At 46.7% G+C, this 16,556-nt stretch overlaps 1 protein-coding gene and 1 non-coding gene across 2 annotated transcripts in view; one reads left to right on the top strand and one right to left on the bottom strand.

The window, feature by feature from the left end:
- LOC124719019 (tyrosine-protein kinase Fer-like) overlaps window positions 1-16,556 on the bottom strand; it is a 687,090-nt gene that overhangs the window by 267,012 nt on the left and 403,522 nt on the right. The gene's annotated exons all lie outside the window — the stretch shown is intronic.
- On the top strand, window positions 14,677-14,751 carry Trnas-uga. The gene has a single exon. It is a non-coding gene; the product is annotated as a tRNA-Ser (tRNA).

Raw genomic sequence — 16,556 nt, 5'->3', positions numbered from 1 at the left:
AAACTTTATTGACACATTCCTGGGGTCAGATACATCACATGATCACACTGACAGAACCACAGGCACATAGACACAGGCAACAGAGCATGCACAATGTCGGCACTAGTACAGTGTATATCCACCTTTCGCAGCAATGCAGGCTGCTATTCTCCCATGGAGATGATCGTAGAGATGCTGGATGTAGTCCTGTGGAACGGCTTGCTATGCCATTTCCACCTGGCGCCTCAGTTGGACCAGCGTTCGTGCTGGACGTGCAGACCGCGTGAGACGACGCTTCATCCAGTCCCAAACATGCTCAATGGGGGACAGATCCGGAGATCTTGCTGGCCATGGTAGTTGACTTACACCTTCTAGAGCACGTGGGTGGCACGGGATACATGCGGACGTGCGTTGTCCTGTTGGAACAGCAAGTTCCCTTGCCGGTCTAGGAATGGTAGAACGATGGGTTCGATGACGGTTTGGATGTACCGTGCACTATTCAGTGTCCCCTCGACGATCACCAGTGGTGTACGGCCAGTGTAGGAGATCGCTCCCCACACCATGATGCCGGGTGTTGGCCCTGTGTGCCTCGGTCGTATGCAGTCCTGATTGTGGCGCTCACCTGCACGGCGCCAAACACGCATACGACCATCATTGGCACCAAGGCAGAAGCGACTCTCATCGCTGAAGACGACACGTCTCCATTCGTCCCTCCATTCACGCCTGTCGCGACACCACTGGAGGCGGGCTGCACGATGTTGGGGCGTGAGCGGAAGACGGCCTAACGGTGTGCGGGACCGTAGCCCAGCTTCATGGAGACGGTTGCGAATGGTCCTCGCCGATACCCCAGGAGCAACAGTGTCCCTAATTTGCTGGGAAGTGGCGGTGCGGTCCCCTACGGCACTGCGTAGGATCCTACGGTCTTGGCGTGCATCCGTGCGTCGCTGCGGTCCGGTCCCAGGTCGACGGGCACGTGCACCTTCCGCCGACCACTGGCGACAACAGCGATGTACTGTGGAGACCTCACGCCCCACTTGTTGAGCAATTCGGCGGTACGTCCACCCGGCCTCCCGCATGCCCACTATACGCCCTCGCTCAAAGTCCGTCAACTGCACATACGGTTCACGTCCACGCTGTCGCGGCATGCTACCAGTGTTAAAGACTGCGATGGAGCTCCGTATGCCACGGCAAACTGGCTGACACTGACGGCGGCGGTGCACAAATGCTGCGCAGCTAGCGCCATTCGACGGCCAACACCGCGGTTCCTGGTGTGTCCGCTGTGCCGTGCGTGTGATCATTGCTTGTACAGCCCTCTCGCAGTGTCCGGAGCAAGTATGGTGGGTCTGACACACCGGTGTCAATGAGTTCTTTTTTCCATTTCCAGGAGTGTATTTTAAATTTAAAACATTGATTGCGGTGACAGTGTGGCATCAATTGTTTTTATATTTACGTGCACTACAGGAAGCCAAGCTTATACAAGGCGAAGATACGAGACGGAAATTTTAAATAATTTTAAATAATCGATATTTGCATTCGCTTGTAGGTCGATCAACGATAACATCGATGTTCCTGGTGACACTAACACCGCCTTCGGGCGTGTTTATAACGAAAGCTGCGCCAATAGTTAAAGTATTTACGAATTGTGAATTTAACTGTATTACGCTCAATATTGCGAAAAAGCCGGACACTGTAAAAATCCACCAGGACCCCGGACAGAAAGCTAAAAAGGAGGACATGTCCGGATTAATCCGGACGTTTAGTCACCATATGTACAGCTCTAAAGCCGTCTGTATATTTACAATGTGCGACTGATATCTCTGTAGGCCCTTCACGTCGATGTTTTTCCCCATCAATATATCGATTCCTTTTCGAATATCGGGAGCCGGAACTGATTTCTTAAATATCGATATATCGGATTCCCGAGATAGTTAAAAAAAGATCGCCTATCCTAGTCTGGACGGTGTAATGGTACTTGAATTACGTAACCATTACCGCACCTCAACTCAACCTCTCGATACCAGCAATATTCTACTGTGTTTCTGTAAAGTAGTTGACATATTTCTGAGACAACATTCAGATTCGATTTCATTAATGTAGAAGTACTCTGATACATCGATATGTTTATGTTGCAATGGTATTATTTTTATGTGCATTCTTTCTTTTGTCACTATGATGTTTGACGTACTTGTAACTCTGATTTTCGGGCGCGTAAGCGATTATTAGTTAGAGAGTCAGACCTTGAAAAAGTCAAGTCTTGGACGTCATGTTGAAAAGATGCATATTGTAGTCAGCTTATAAAATGTGAACTTTAACAGTGAGGGAGATGTTTTCAAGTATGTTTTGTATTGTGAAGTGATGTTTTGTGTGTTACGTGATATTGCAGGAAAAGTAATTAAAAAAAAGTGTAACTTAAATTCGGAGTGCTGGTTACTTTTTTACATCACCATTGTCCTGCAAAAGTGTAATCTTCAAGAATGGTTTGTGAAACACATCTATAAAGCTCTTGAATATAGCAGATTAAAACCTAGACCTGTTTGCATCCGAGCTTGGAATCATCACCACCTAGATTTTCGACGATTGAGCCACGATTTTACAAGGAGACCAGCGTGGGAAACACGAAAAGGTGAGTACCTAGTTTCTTCATTATTACATGAAATGACTTTATTAACTGTGCTCTAATGACATCTGCCACATAATAACTTTGTTGTTGCCCGAAAATGCAGTATTTAGCAGCGTGAGCAACACCACAATCATTATTAAATTTTGACCTTTGTTGTGGTAGGGCTGTTGGAACGGGAAGTAGGCGCAGTTGCGGGGGAGACCGACACGGGACGAGGGACATCCAAAGACGGTTTGTCAATCGGCTCAAGTCGGATAGTTTTGCGCGAGCTTTGTTGTGATCCACTAAGATATGAAAGCGTTCTTAACGATTCGAGCGCAGATAAGTATTAGGTAGGTGGGCAGGTTTGCAGCGTTTCTGTTGGTATTCCCGTTGCTCTGGCTTTATTTATCGAGTGTCATTTTTTATTTGTGGGTGATTGTTGCTATCTGAGATTACGTGCTGCACACTCCTGGCCAAGAAAACTGCTACACCTCGCTGATTTTCTGTTTGCTGTGCGCACACAATATACTAGAAGATGTTCGAAATTCTGAGAAAAATAAGAGTAGCCTTTGGGGTATATAGTACGTATACAAGAACCGAGAGGGAACTATTAGAGCGGAAGAACAAAGTGCTTGCATTAAAAAGGGTGCGACACAGGGATGCAGTCTTTCGGTCCTACTGCTCAATCTACACATCGAATGAGCAATGACGGAAATAAAACAAAGGCTCACGAGTGGGACTGAAATTCAAAGTGAAAAAGACGTCAGTGAAGAGGTTCGTTGATGACATTGGTATAATGAGTCAAAGTGAAGAAGAACTGCAGGATTTGTCGAGCGGAATGAACAGACTAATGAGTACAGAGTATGGATTGGGAGTAAATCGAAAGTAACGACAAATAGCAGAAGTGAAAACAGTGAGAAACGTAGCACCAAACTGGTGTTAAGGAATTCTGCTAGCTAGGCCAGCAAAATAAGCCATGACAGACAGCGCAGTCTAAGAAGCAGACTAGCACTGGCAGAAAGGGCATTCCTGGCCAAGAGAGATCTGCTAGTATCAAACATAGGCCTTACTTTGAGGAAGAAATTTCTGAGACTGTAGTTTGGAGAACAGCACTGTGTGGTAACGAATCGTGGACAGTGGGAAAACCGGAAGAAAGGAGAATCGAAGCATCTGAGATACGGTGCTACAGAAGTACGTCCAAAATTTGGTGGACTGGTAAGGTAAGGAATGAGGAGGTTCGGCACTGAATCGGAGAGGAAAGAAATTTGTGGAAAACATGATAAGGAGAAGGGACAGGATGATGGGACATGTGCTGAGACGTCAGGGAATGACTTGCAAGGTACTACAGGGAGGTGTGGAGAGTGAGTACTGTAGAGGAAGACATCCAGCACGAAATTTGGGATTGAGCTCGCAACTGCTAGTCTGGGATGAAGAGGACGGCACAGGAGCTGGTTTCGTGGGTGGTCCGCATCAAATCAGCAAGAAGACAGGACTTAAGGAACCTTCGTTGGAGTCTCTGCTCCGAGATAGGTGAGGAGGTGTAGCAGGCGGTGTTGCGTTAACTTGCTGAAACGTAACGTGAAGGAGGCGTCGACGACGGGCCACGGCCAGTGCTCTCAACACGTCATAAACGTAACGTCTGCTGCTGTCCGAATTATCGGCTCTATGAACCAGAGGTGGCGCTGTTGTGGTGCTGGGCCTGCCTCACGAAGAACACGATCCTCGGAGCCTTCCATTGTCAGCCTACACACAGAAGTGGCACCGTTCCTGCGTCCAGCCAGTCCCTACACACGCACACACGCACACACACACACACACACTATATACACCAATGCGCCAAAGAAACTGGTACACGCATGCGTATAGAGGTACGTAAACAGGCAGAATACGGCGCAGCGGTCGGCAACGCCTACACAGGGTGTTACAAACAGGTACGGCCAAACTTTCAGGAAACATTCCTCACACACAAATAAACAAAAGATGTTATGTGCACATGTGTCCGGAAACGCGTAATTTCCATGTTAGAGCTCATTTTAGTTTCGTCACTATGTACTGTACTTCCTCGATTCACCGCCAGTTGGCCCAATTGAAGGAAGGTAATGTTGACTTCGGTGCTTGTGTTGACATGCGACTCATTGCTCTACGGTACTAACATCAAGCACATCGGTACGTAGCATCAACAGGTTAGTGTTCATCACAAACGTGGTTTTGCAGTCAGTGTAATGTTTACAAACGCGGAGTTGGCAGATGCCCATTTGATGTACGGATTAGCACGGGGCAATAGCCGTGGCGCGGTACGTTTGTATCGAGACAGATTTCCAGAACGGAGGTGTCCCGACAGGAAGACGTTCGAAGCAATTGATCGGCGTCTTAGGGAGCACGGAACATTCCAGTCTATGACTCGCGACTGGGGAAGACCTAGAACGACGAGGACACCTGCAATGGACGAGGCAATTCTTCGTGCAGTTGACGATAACCCTAATGTCGGCGACAGAGAAGTTGCTGCTGTACAAGGTAACGTTGACCACGTCACTGTATGGAGAATGCTACGGGAGAAACAGTTGTTTCCGTACCGTGTACAGCGTGTGCAGGCACTATCAGCAGCTGATTGGCCTCCACGGGTACACTTCTGCGAATGGTTCATCCAACAATCTGTCAATCCTCATTTCAGTGCAAATGTTCTCTTTACGGATGAGGCTTCATTCCAACGTGATCAAATTGTAAATTTTCACAGTCAAGAAAAATGAGGAGAATCCGCACGCAATTGTGCAATCACGTCATCGACACAGATTTTCTGTGAACGTTTGGGCAGGCATTGTTGGTGATGTCTCGATTGGGCCCCATGTTCTTCCACCTACACTCAATGAACCACATTATCATGATTTCATACGGGATACTCTACCTGTGCTGCTAGAACATGTGCCTTTACAAGTACGACACAACGTGTGGTTCGTGCACGATGGAGCTCGTGCACATTTCAGTCGAAGTGTTCGTACGCTTCTCAACAACAGATTCGGTGACCGATGGATTGGTAGAGGCGGAGCAATTCCGTGGCCTCCACGCTCTCCTGACCTCAGCCCTCTTGACTTTCATTTATGGGGGATTTGAAAGCTCTTGTCTACGCAACCCCGGTACCAAATGTAGAGACTCTCCGTGCTCGTATTGTGGACGGCTGTGATACAATACGCCATTCTCCAGGGCTGCATCAGCGCATCAGAGATTACATGCCACGGAGGGTAGATGCATGTATCCTCGCTAACGGAGGACATTTTGAACATTTCCTGTAACAAAGTGAAGTCACGCTGGTACGTTCTGTTGCTGTGTGTTTCCATCCCATGATTAATGTGATTTGCAGAGAAGTAATAAAATGAGCTCTAACATGGAAAGTACGCGTTTCCGGACACATGTCGACATAACATATTTTCTTTCTTTGTGTGTGAGGAATGTTTCCTGTAAGTTTGGCCGCACCTTTTTGTAACACCGTGTGTAAATGCGAAACCCGTCCGATGCAAAATTCTCTTTCATTAATTACAGTAAACTTTAAGTTGGCAGATAACAGATTTTAACATATTTATATTTTTTGTTAATTATGTAAAGAGTGGTGCAGATGGTGTCAAATGAAAGCACCCGGGAATTTGCTTACATCAAAATCGACTTACACGGGATTCTGAATTTTTCACAAATGAAGTAATCGACACCTGCCGGTATCGCAGGGTCGCGAATATGCGTTAGGCTTGATTACTTCACAGTAGTAGGTGACTCCACGGAAAAAAAAGGAACAAGGAGGAGTGTAACGAGACACGAGCAGGCGGTCTTGAAGTCTGCGGTGCTGGCGCCGTCCCAGGGGATGCTAATGCGGAAGGAAGGCGGCCATTGTCTGTCTGGCCACACTGCTGCAGGCCGTGGGAGGTTTGGGGGGGGGGGGGGGACGCCTTGTGAGTCGTGTATGTTCACCGCTGAGTGCAGAGTCTGCCACGAAAAATCCAATACCGATTCGCTGCTTCCAGAAGCGTTTCGTTTGTCGCATCTTTTCTCCCCCGCATGTGGTTCATGTTGACCATTTCTTTCTTAAAAACAAAAACTTTAATTATTATCTTTTGAACTTTACACATTTGAATCAACATTTAAAACTGGTTCAAAGAAAATATACGGAAGACTAACAAAGAGCAAAGGACCTGAAGTAGTAGCTGAACGGAGTGGACAGTGTCTTGAAAGGAGGATATAAAGATGAACATCAACAAAAACAAAGCGAGGATAATGGAATGTAGTCGAATTCAATGGGGTGATGCTGAGGGAATTAGATTAGGGGAGCAAAATAACTGATGATGGTCGAAGTAGAGAGGATATAAAATGTAGACTGTCAATGGCAAGGAAAGCGTTTCTGAAGAAGAAAAATTTGTTAACATCGAATATAGATGTGTCAAGAAGTCGTTTGTGAAAGTATTTGTATGGAGTGTATGGAAGTGAAACGTGGGCGATAAATATTTTAGACAAGAAGAGAATAGAAGCTTTGGAAATGTGGTGCTACAGAAGAATGCTGAAGATTAGATGGGTAGATCACATAACTAATGAGGAGGTATTGAATAGGATTGGGGAGAAGAGAAGTTTGTGGCACAACTTGACTAGAAGAAGGGATCGGTTGGTAGGACATGTTCTGAGACATCGAGGCATCAGCAATTTAGTACTGGAGGGCAGCGTGGAGGGTAAAAATTGTAGAAGGAGACCAAGAGATGAATACACTAAGCAGATTCAGAGGGATGTAGGTTGCAGTAGGTACTGGGAGATGAAGGAGCTTGCACAGGATAGAGTAGCATGGAGAGCTGCATCAAACTAGTCTCAGGACTGAAGACCACAACAACAACAACATAAAATGGTAGTCGAGTGCAGGAGCAGCGGCAGGGCATCGACGTTTCGTGTACAGCGCGGGGGTTCACAAATGTGACGTAGTGCGAGTACACGAGCGGAATACCGCACAACGATCGCTGCAATACGTGGGAGTACGCGCTCGTAACGATCACAGAAGACTAATCGCAGGTTAAGGCGAATCCTAGAGTGAGATCCAATGGAGGAGTCCTTAAGAGGTGTAGTCTTCGTACATCCGAACTGAAATGGAGGACAGTGGGACGTCAACTGCTATAAATTTATACAGGGTGAAAAGTATTTAAACCGGGAAACTCTGGGATGTTGTAGGGGGCATCAAAACAAATATTTTTCCCTGATGTAATTTTTTCCTATGAGGATTATTTAAATCGGTGGAGGCCGTATTACGCTTTTCAGTTTTAGGCAACTACTGTTCAACAGTGTAGTAGTGCATTGTCTCTGTTTACTAATGGAGCGATACACCTGGAGTGAGTACACTGATACGGTTGGTGCGTACTACGTAGCGCACCACAACGGACGACCTGCACAGCGGGTTTATCAACAACAATATCCTAATCGCCGTATCCCGCATCATACGACCTTTGCTGCTGTGTACCAACGTCTGGACAGGGACGCCGTCGCACGGTAAGAACGCTGCAATTTGAGGAAGCTGTCTTGCAGCATGTGGAGCGGGATCCTTCAGTCAGCACTCGTGAAATTGAACGTAACACGGGGACGAATCAGACGAGTGTAAGAACAGTCCTTCGAGAGCAATTGCTACATCCATTTCACTTACAGCGTGTCCACAACCTGGAACCAGTTGATTATCCACCCAGAGCACAGTTTTCGCAGTGGTACCTGGAACAGTGTGAAATGCATCCTACATTTCCATCCTCTGTGTCGTTTACCGAGGAAGCAACGTTCGGGGGTGATGGAGTCTTCAACGTGCACAATTCGCATGTTTGGAGTGAGGATAGCCCACATGCCACAGTTACTAGCGCTCATCAAGTGCGGTTCTTCGTTAACGTGTCGGTCGGTGTTGTTGGGGACTGTTTAATCGGGCCGTATCTGCTACCTAGGTCATTAAATGGCAGGCACTATTACAATTTTCTCGCCAGAGCATTGCCAGAATTGCTGGAAGGCGTCCCGCTCACTACAAGACAACGCATGTGGTTCCAACATGACGGGGCGCCGGCACATTTCAGTCGTCGTGTGCGTCGATTCCTGGACCGACGGTTCCCAGAAACGTGGATTGGCAGAGGTGGTCCTGTACCGTGGCCTGCTCGATCCCCAGATATGTCCCCTGTGGACTTTTTTTGTGTGGGGAGAGATGCGCAACCCTGTTCACGCAACTCCTGTTGCATCAGAAGAGGATCTGGTTGCCCGGACAGTAGCAGCAGCAGGAACAATTCAGGATACTCCTGGGGTTTTTGCCCGTGTCAGACAGAATATGATCCGACGGTGTCACCTTTGTTTATGTGTCAATGGAGGCATTTTTGCAAATCTACTGTAAGTGAAATTGGGTTGTGTTAATGTGTTGTCTCTTGGTCATAAAAAAACATGGAAAAGTGTTTGTTGGTTTAATTAATTTGCCGCCAGAGAAATCTTCCTCTACCGGTTTAAATACTCCTCCTAGGAAAAAATGACATCAGGCAAAAATATTTGTTTTAATGTCCCTTACAACCTCCGAGAGTTTGTGGGTTTAAATACTTTTCACCCTGTATTAGGATGTGTAGTCCACTCACAGAGAAGGTAACTTACGAAATCCGTGTTCCACTGACCCATTCTCGTCAGTCTGTGAGCCGTATCGGATAGGACTGATAGAGGGAATACAGAAGGTCCGAAAAAAAACGGCGCTTTTCGTTACAGTGTCATCTCGAAAGCGCGAAAGCGCCACGGAGATGGTTAGGTAACGTAAGCGACAGAGGCTGCTAGACCAGGGGTCTGCAAACGTTCTAGTCTGCGGGCCACATTGATTCCTCCACGAAGTCATAAGGGCCTAGAGGGATTACAATCCACGATCACCGTAATGTAAGGCTAAAGGAAAGGACGAAATCGCAAAAATGTAACGTTGTGGGAATAGCTAGCACTGAAACGAACTACGATTTTTATTTAATTACATAATTTTGATTGGTGGACGTACCTGACTGAATTTCTGTCATATTTTATTCTGGCGAATTTCAGCGACAAAAAAGTAGGTCACTGCACATTCTTCACGAAAACGTCCTGCAAAGTTAACGAAATCTCAAAATCATTGTTAGAAACACTATTACTGCAAGACGTAACAGAGGTAGAGTATGTCAACGCATTGTTATTTCAAGCGGCGCAGCAATAAGTTTAGTTATGTAGTCTTGTAGCGAGTAGCAGAGCCAGAGCATATATTTGATAGCTGTGTTGCGTGATTGTGTCTTATGTTGCGAGTGTGTCACGAGTTTTTTTAGAGTTTTATGCGCTGTACTAGTAGGTGTGGGGGTGTGGGACAATTCAAAGTTTGAATTCGAAGAGACAAGGAAAATCTGAAAATCGAAATACGTAAAGAAAGTAAAACCTCGCTTAAGAAGCATCTTCCATAATGATTGAGTATTAAGGCTAGACTTGCACCAGACTCGTGAGTAGAATAAAATACAATGAATTTTTACTTAAAATGTTTTCGCGAAACTAGTCTGTTAACCACTTTTTTTTCACTATCGCATGGAGAATGGTCTGTCTGTTTATTGTGGATAGCCACTAGTTTAGCCATGACCTTTTGCTTTGTAAAGATAGAGCTCCGACAATATAGCAGTGTATTGGTCACGATAGGCCTCGAAACTCAACTGTTGGCAGTACAGGTACCACCTCGGATACAGGGGATGTCCGGCCAGCCAACGCGGGCCGTAGTTTGCAGACCCCTGCGCTAGACAGACCTAATGCACCACGGTGTGGTCTACTGTTAAACTCTCCAGAGTGTACATACACCTATAGAAGAATCGACCCACACATAGCGGTCTCCTACGTATGTCTCCCGGAAAGACTGCCGAGGTGAAATCGGAGACATTCGAACCGACACGGAGGATTACCAGCAACCCTTCTTCCCGAGCACAGCGCGGAACTGGAACACGAGAAGAGGGAAGTGAGGCTGGTTCCCGAAGAACCCTCCACCACACACTGCAATCTGGCTTACTAAGTGTACAAGCACAGTCATTTTTGTGGACTGGCAAGACAGCCAATCCACTAGGACGGGAGGCCGAAGGGCACGCGTTTAAGCTCACGCAGGCTGGTGTGAGGTCTGGAACAAGACAGGGAAATGAGACTAACAAAAAACGTACGTAGCTGCTGGAATACTTAACTTTAATCCATAATTGGTGAACATCGCTCTTGACGGTACATGTTTTACAGCATCAAAAGTAACTGGTAATAGCGCCTTGCTAGGTCGTAGCAAATGACGTAGCTGAAGGCTATGCTAACTATCGTCTCGGCAAATGAGAGCGTATTTTGTCAGTGAACCATCGCTAGCAAAGTCGGCTGTACAACTGGGGCTAGTCCTAGGAAGTCTCTCTAGACCTGCCGTGTGGCGGCGCTCGGTCTGCAATCACTGACAGTGGCGACACGCGGGTCCGACGTATACTAACGGACCGCGGCCGATTTAAAGGCTACTACCTAGCAAGTGTGGTGTCTGGCGAGGACACCACAGTCATGCTCAGGAAAAAAAAACGAACACGTTGAACGACTAGAGATAGGACATGCACACTAGTGTGTTCTGCAGAAATGTTTAGCATCTGAACCGTGTGGGCCCGTGGATTCCAGTTGTTGTTGTTGTTGTGGTCTTCCAGTCCTGAGACTGGTTTGATGCATCTCTCCATACTACTCTATCCTGTGCAAGCTTCTTCATCTCCCAGTACTTACTGCACACTACATCCTCATGAATCTTCTTAGTGTATTCATCTCTTGGTCTCCCTCTACGATTTTTACCCTCCACGCTGCCCTCCAATGCTAAATTTGTGATCCCTTGATGCCTCAGAACATGTCCTACCAACCAGTCCCTTCTTCTCGTCAAGTTGTGCCACAAACTCCTCTTCTCCCCAAATCTATTCAATACCTCCTCATTAGCTATGTGATCTACCAATCTAATCTTCAGCATTCTTCTGTAGCACCACATTTCGAAAGCTTCTATTCTCTTCTTGTCCAAACTATTTATCGTCCATGTTTCACTTCCACACATGGCTACACTCCATACAAATACTTTCAGAGACGACTTCCTGACACTTAAATCTATACTAGATGTTAACAAATTTCTCTTCTTCAGAAACGGTTTCCTTGCCATTGCCAGTCTACAGTTTATATCCCCTCCAGGTCGACCATCATCACTTATTTTGCTCCCCAAATAGCAAAACTCCTTTACTACTTTACGTTTTTTATTTCCTAACCTAATTCCCTCAGCATCACCCGACAATTCGACTACATTCCATTCTCATCGTTTTGCTTTTGTTGATGTTCATCTTATATCCTCCTTTCAAGACACTGTCCATTCCCTTCAGCTGCTCCTCCAAGTCCTTTGCTGTCTCTGACAGAATTACAATGTCATCAGCGAACCTCAAACTTTTTATTTCTTCTCCATGGATTTTAATACCTACTCCGAACTTTTCTTTCGTTTCCTTCACTGCTTGCTCAATATACAGATTTAATAACATCGGGGATAGGCTACAACCTTGTCTCACTCCCTTCCCAACCACTGCTTTCCTTTCATGTCCCTCGACTCTTATAACTGCCATTTGGTTTCTGTACAAATTCTAAATAGCCTTGCGCTCCCTGTATTTTACCGCTTCAAGGTCAACATCGATATCGCGGCTCAACACCACCTACCAGTAAAGTGTTCCTGCAGCTCTCGATGTCCACTGTAAACCGAAGGCAGTGAGTGGACCAGTGCGACCTGAGCAGGCGTGCAGACGTATGCGCCAGCCGCACAGTCAGATCAGAGAGTTTGAAAGAGGGCGCAGTATTGGCACGAGATGATGTGATGCACCCATCCGGGAAATTGCTGGTGTTGTGGGACGAAGTGTTTCGGCAATAAAGCGGGTGTAAGCAGATGGGACAGACCACGCCTAGACAAGACCGACAGCTCATCCGAATGGCATCTGCTGCTTCCTCTTCGGCTCTGCCGCCAAAGTGGAGCACGTCGTCCACTGTCGGTGGTTTACTACGGCACGGGACGTGTGCGCGTCGCCCACTTCTGTACCTGCCATTCACGAATGTGCAGAAACCTGCTAGGCGGCAGTGGCGTATGGAACGTCACTAGGGACAGGAATGTCTTCAGACAGTGCTTTCTGACGAATCCAGGTTCCGTTTCCAGAATGAGATTTTCACTCTGCAGCGGAGTGTGCGCTGATGTGTAACTTCCTGGCAGATTAAAACTGTGTGCCGGACCGAGACTCGAACACGGGACCTTTGCCTTTCACGGGCAAGTGCTCTACCATCTGAGCTACCGAAGCACGACTCACGCCCGGTCCTCACAGCTTTACTTCTGCCAGTGCCTCCTCTCCTACCTTCCAAACTTAACAGAAGCTCTCCTGCGAACCTTGCAGAACTAGCACTTCTGAAAGAAAGGATATTGCGGATTCCAAAGGATTGGAAAAGGGTACAGGTCATCCTCGTTTTCAAGAAGGGACGTCGAACAGATGTGCAGAACTATACACCTATATCTCTAACGTCGATCAGCTGTAGAATTTTGGAACACGTCTTATGTTCGAGTATAATGACTTTTCTGGACACTAGAAATCTACTCTGTAGGAATCAGCATGGGTTTCGAAAAAGACGGTCGTGTGAAACCCAGCTCGCGCTATTCGTCCACGAGACTCAGAGGGCCAAAGACACGGGTTCACAGGTAGATGCCGTGTTTCTTGACTTCCGCAAGGCGTTCGATACAGTTCCCCACACTCGTTTCATGAACAAAGTAAGAGCATATGGACTATCAGACCAATTGTGTGATTGTATTGAAGAGTTCCTAGATAACAGAACGCAGCATGTCATTCTCAATGGAGAGAAGTCTTCCGAAGTAAGAGTGATTTCAGGTGTGCCGCAAGGGAGTGTCGTAGGACCGTTGCTATTCACAATATACATAAATGACCTTGTGCATGACATCGGAAGTTCACTGAGGCTTTTTGCAGATGATGCTGTGGTATATCGAGAGGTTGTAATGATGGAAAATTGTACTGAAATGCAGGAGGATCTGCAGAGAATTGACGCATGGCGCAGGGAATGGCAATTGAATCTCAATGTAGATCAGTATAATGTGCTGCGAATACACAGAAAGATAGATCCCTTATCATTTAGCTACAAAATAGCAGGTTAGCAAGTGGAAGCAGTTAATTCCATAAATTATCTGGGAGTACGCATTAGGAGTGATTTAAAATGGAACGATCATATAAAGTTGATCGTCGGTAAAGCAGATGGCAGACTGAGATTCATTGGAAGAATCCTAAGGAAATGCAATCCGAAAACAAAGGAAGTCGGTTACAGTACGGTTGTTCGCCCACTGCTCGAATACTGCTCAGCAGTGTGGAATCCGTACCACATAGGGTTGATAGAAGAGATAGAGAAGATGCAACGGAGAGTAGCGCGCTTCGTTACAGGATCATTTAGTAATCGCGAAAGCTTTACGGAGATGATAGATAAACTCCAGTGGAAGACTCTGCAGGAGAGACGCTCAGTAGCTCGGTACGGGCTTTTGTTGGAGTTTCGAGAACATACCTTCACCGAAGAGTCAAGCAGTATATTGCTCCCTCCTACGTATATCTCACGAAGAGATCACGAGGATAAAATCAGAGAGATTAGAGCCCACACAGAGGCATACCGACAATCCTTCTTTCCACGAACGAGACTGGCATAGAAGGGAGCACCGATAGAGGTACTCAGGGTACCCTCCGCCACACATCGTCAGGTGGCTTGTGGAGTATGCATGTAGATGTAGACATGCATTAGCCACAGCCTGGGGGATGTTTCCAGAATGAGATTTTCACTCTGCAGCGGAGTGTGCGCTGATATGAAACTTCCTGGCAGATTAAAACTGTGTGCCGGACCGAGACTCGAACACGGGAGCTTTGCCTTTCGCGGGCAAGTGCTCTACCATGCCATGTCTCCGCAGTATCCTTTCTTTCAGGAGCGCTAGTTCTGCAAGGTTCGCAGGAGAGCTTCTGTAAAGTTCGGAAGGTAGGAGACGAGGTACTGGCAGAAGTAAAGCTGTGAGGACGGGGCGTGAGTCGTGCTTGGGTAGCTCAGTTGGTAGAGCACTTGCCCGTGAAAGGCAAAGGTCCCGAGTTCGAGTCTCGGCCCGGCACACAGTTTTAATCTGCCAGGAAGTTTCAGGTTCTGTTTGTTTGAAAATGACGACCGCAATTTGTTTCTCTGCGGACAGAGAGAGAGCGACCTCACAAAAGATACAGCGTCCGCTCAGGCCTTTACCTTGTCGCACGATGTTGGGTACAGCCAGAAGTCTCGGGTGGTGCCTCTCCAGGGCACTGCGACCTGTGTGACCAGCGCGAATGGCGTCCCGCGACCCGTAGCCACACACTTTCTGCGCCACGCTCCAGAAGCCATTTTTCAGCAAGACAATGGACGACCACTTGTTGCAGCACGAACAGGTGTCAGCCTTTTGCCTCGGGCAGCCAGATCATCAAACCTGTCACCAGTCGATAACGTGTGGGATACGGTGAAGCAGAACGGAAAGCAGAAAAGTGAAAGGAGTGTACAGCGCGGCTATACGAGGGAGATGTACTTGCGGGCAATGTTGTGGAAATGGGACATAGAGGAACATGAGAAGGGAGATACGATACTGCGTGAAGAATTTGACAAAGCACTCAATACGTAAGTCGAAACAAGGCCTCGGGAGTAGACAACATCGCGTTAGAGCTACTGACAGCCTTGGGAGAGCCAGACATGACAAAACTTTTCCATCTGCTGAGAAAGACGTATGAGACAGGCGCAATACTTTCAGACTTCAAGAAGAACAGAATAAGTGAAATCCCAGAGAAAGCAGGTGCTGACAGGTCTGAAAACTACGGCCGGTTGTTGTGGCCGAGCGGTTCTAGGCGCTTTAGTCCGGAACCGCTCTGCTGCTACAGTGGCAGGTTCGAATCCTGCCTCGGGCATGGATGTGTGTGATGTCCTTAGGTTAGTTAGGTTTAAGTACTTCTAAGTCTAGGAGACTGATGACCTCAGATGTTAAGTCCCATAGTGCTCAGCGCCATTTCAACCATTTTTTTTTTGTGAATATTACCGAACTATAAATTTAATAAGTCACGGCTACAAAATACTAACACGAATCCTTTACACAACAGTCGGAAAACTGGTAGAAGCCGACGTCGGGGAAGATCAGTTTGGATTCTGGAGAAATGTAGGATCACGCGGGGCAATACTCATCCTGTGACTACTCACAGAAGATTAAGGAAAAGCAAACCTACGTCTCTCGCATTTTTAGACCCAGGAAAAGCTTTTGACAATGTCGACTAGAATACTTTCTTTCAAAGTCTAAAGCTGGCTGGGGTGAAATACAGGGAGCGAAAGGCTACTTACAATTTGTACAGATACAAGATGGCAGTTATAAGAGTCGATGGGCACGAAAGGGAAGCAGTGGTTGAGAAGGGAGTGAGACGGGGTTGTAGCCTATACTCGATGTTATTCAATCTGTATATTGAGCAAGCAGTAAAGGAGCAGGAGCAGGAATTTAAGTCCAGGGAGAAGAAATAAAAACTTGGAGGTTTGCCGAGGACATTGTAATTCTGTCAGAAGCAGAAAACGATCTGGAAGAACTGTTGAACGGAAAGGACAGTGTCTTGAAAGGAGGATCTAAGATGAGGATGATGGAATGTAATCGAATTAAGTCGGGTGATGCTGAGGGGAATTAGATTAGAAAATGAGATACTTAAAGTAGTAAAGGAGTTTTGCTATTTGGGGAGCAAAGTAACTGATGATGGTCGAAGTAGAGAGGGTATAAAATGTAGACTGGCAATGGCGAGGAAAGCGTTTCTGAAGAAGAGAAATTTGTTAACATCGAGTATAGATTTAAGTGTCAGGAAGCCGTCTCTGAAAGTATTTGTATGGAGTGTAGCCATGTATGGAAGTGAAACATGGACGATAAATAGTT

The sequence above is a fragment of the Schistocerca piceifrons genome, chromosome 10 (assembly GCF_021461385.2).
Source record: "Schistocerca piceifrons isolate TAMUIC-IGC-003096 chromosome 10, iqSchPice1.1, whole genome shotgun sequence".
NCBI classification, from domain to species: domain Eukaryota; kingdom Metazoa; phylum Arthropoda; class Insecta; order Orthoptera; family Acrididae; genus Schistocerca; species Schistocerca piceifrons.
The sequence above is the reverse complement of the archived record's forward strand: the minus strand, read 5'-3'. Positions and strand labels throughout refer to the sequence as shown.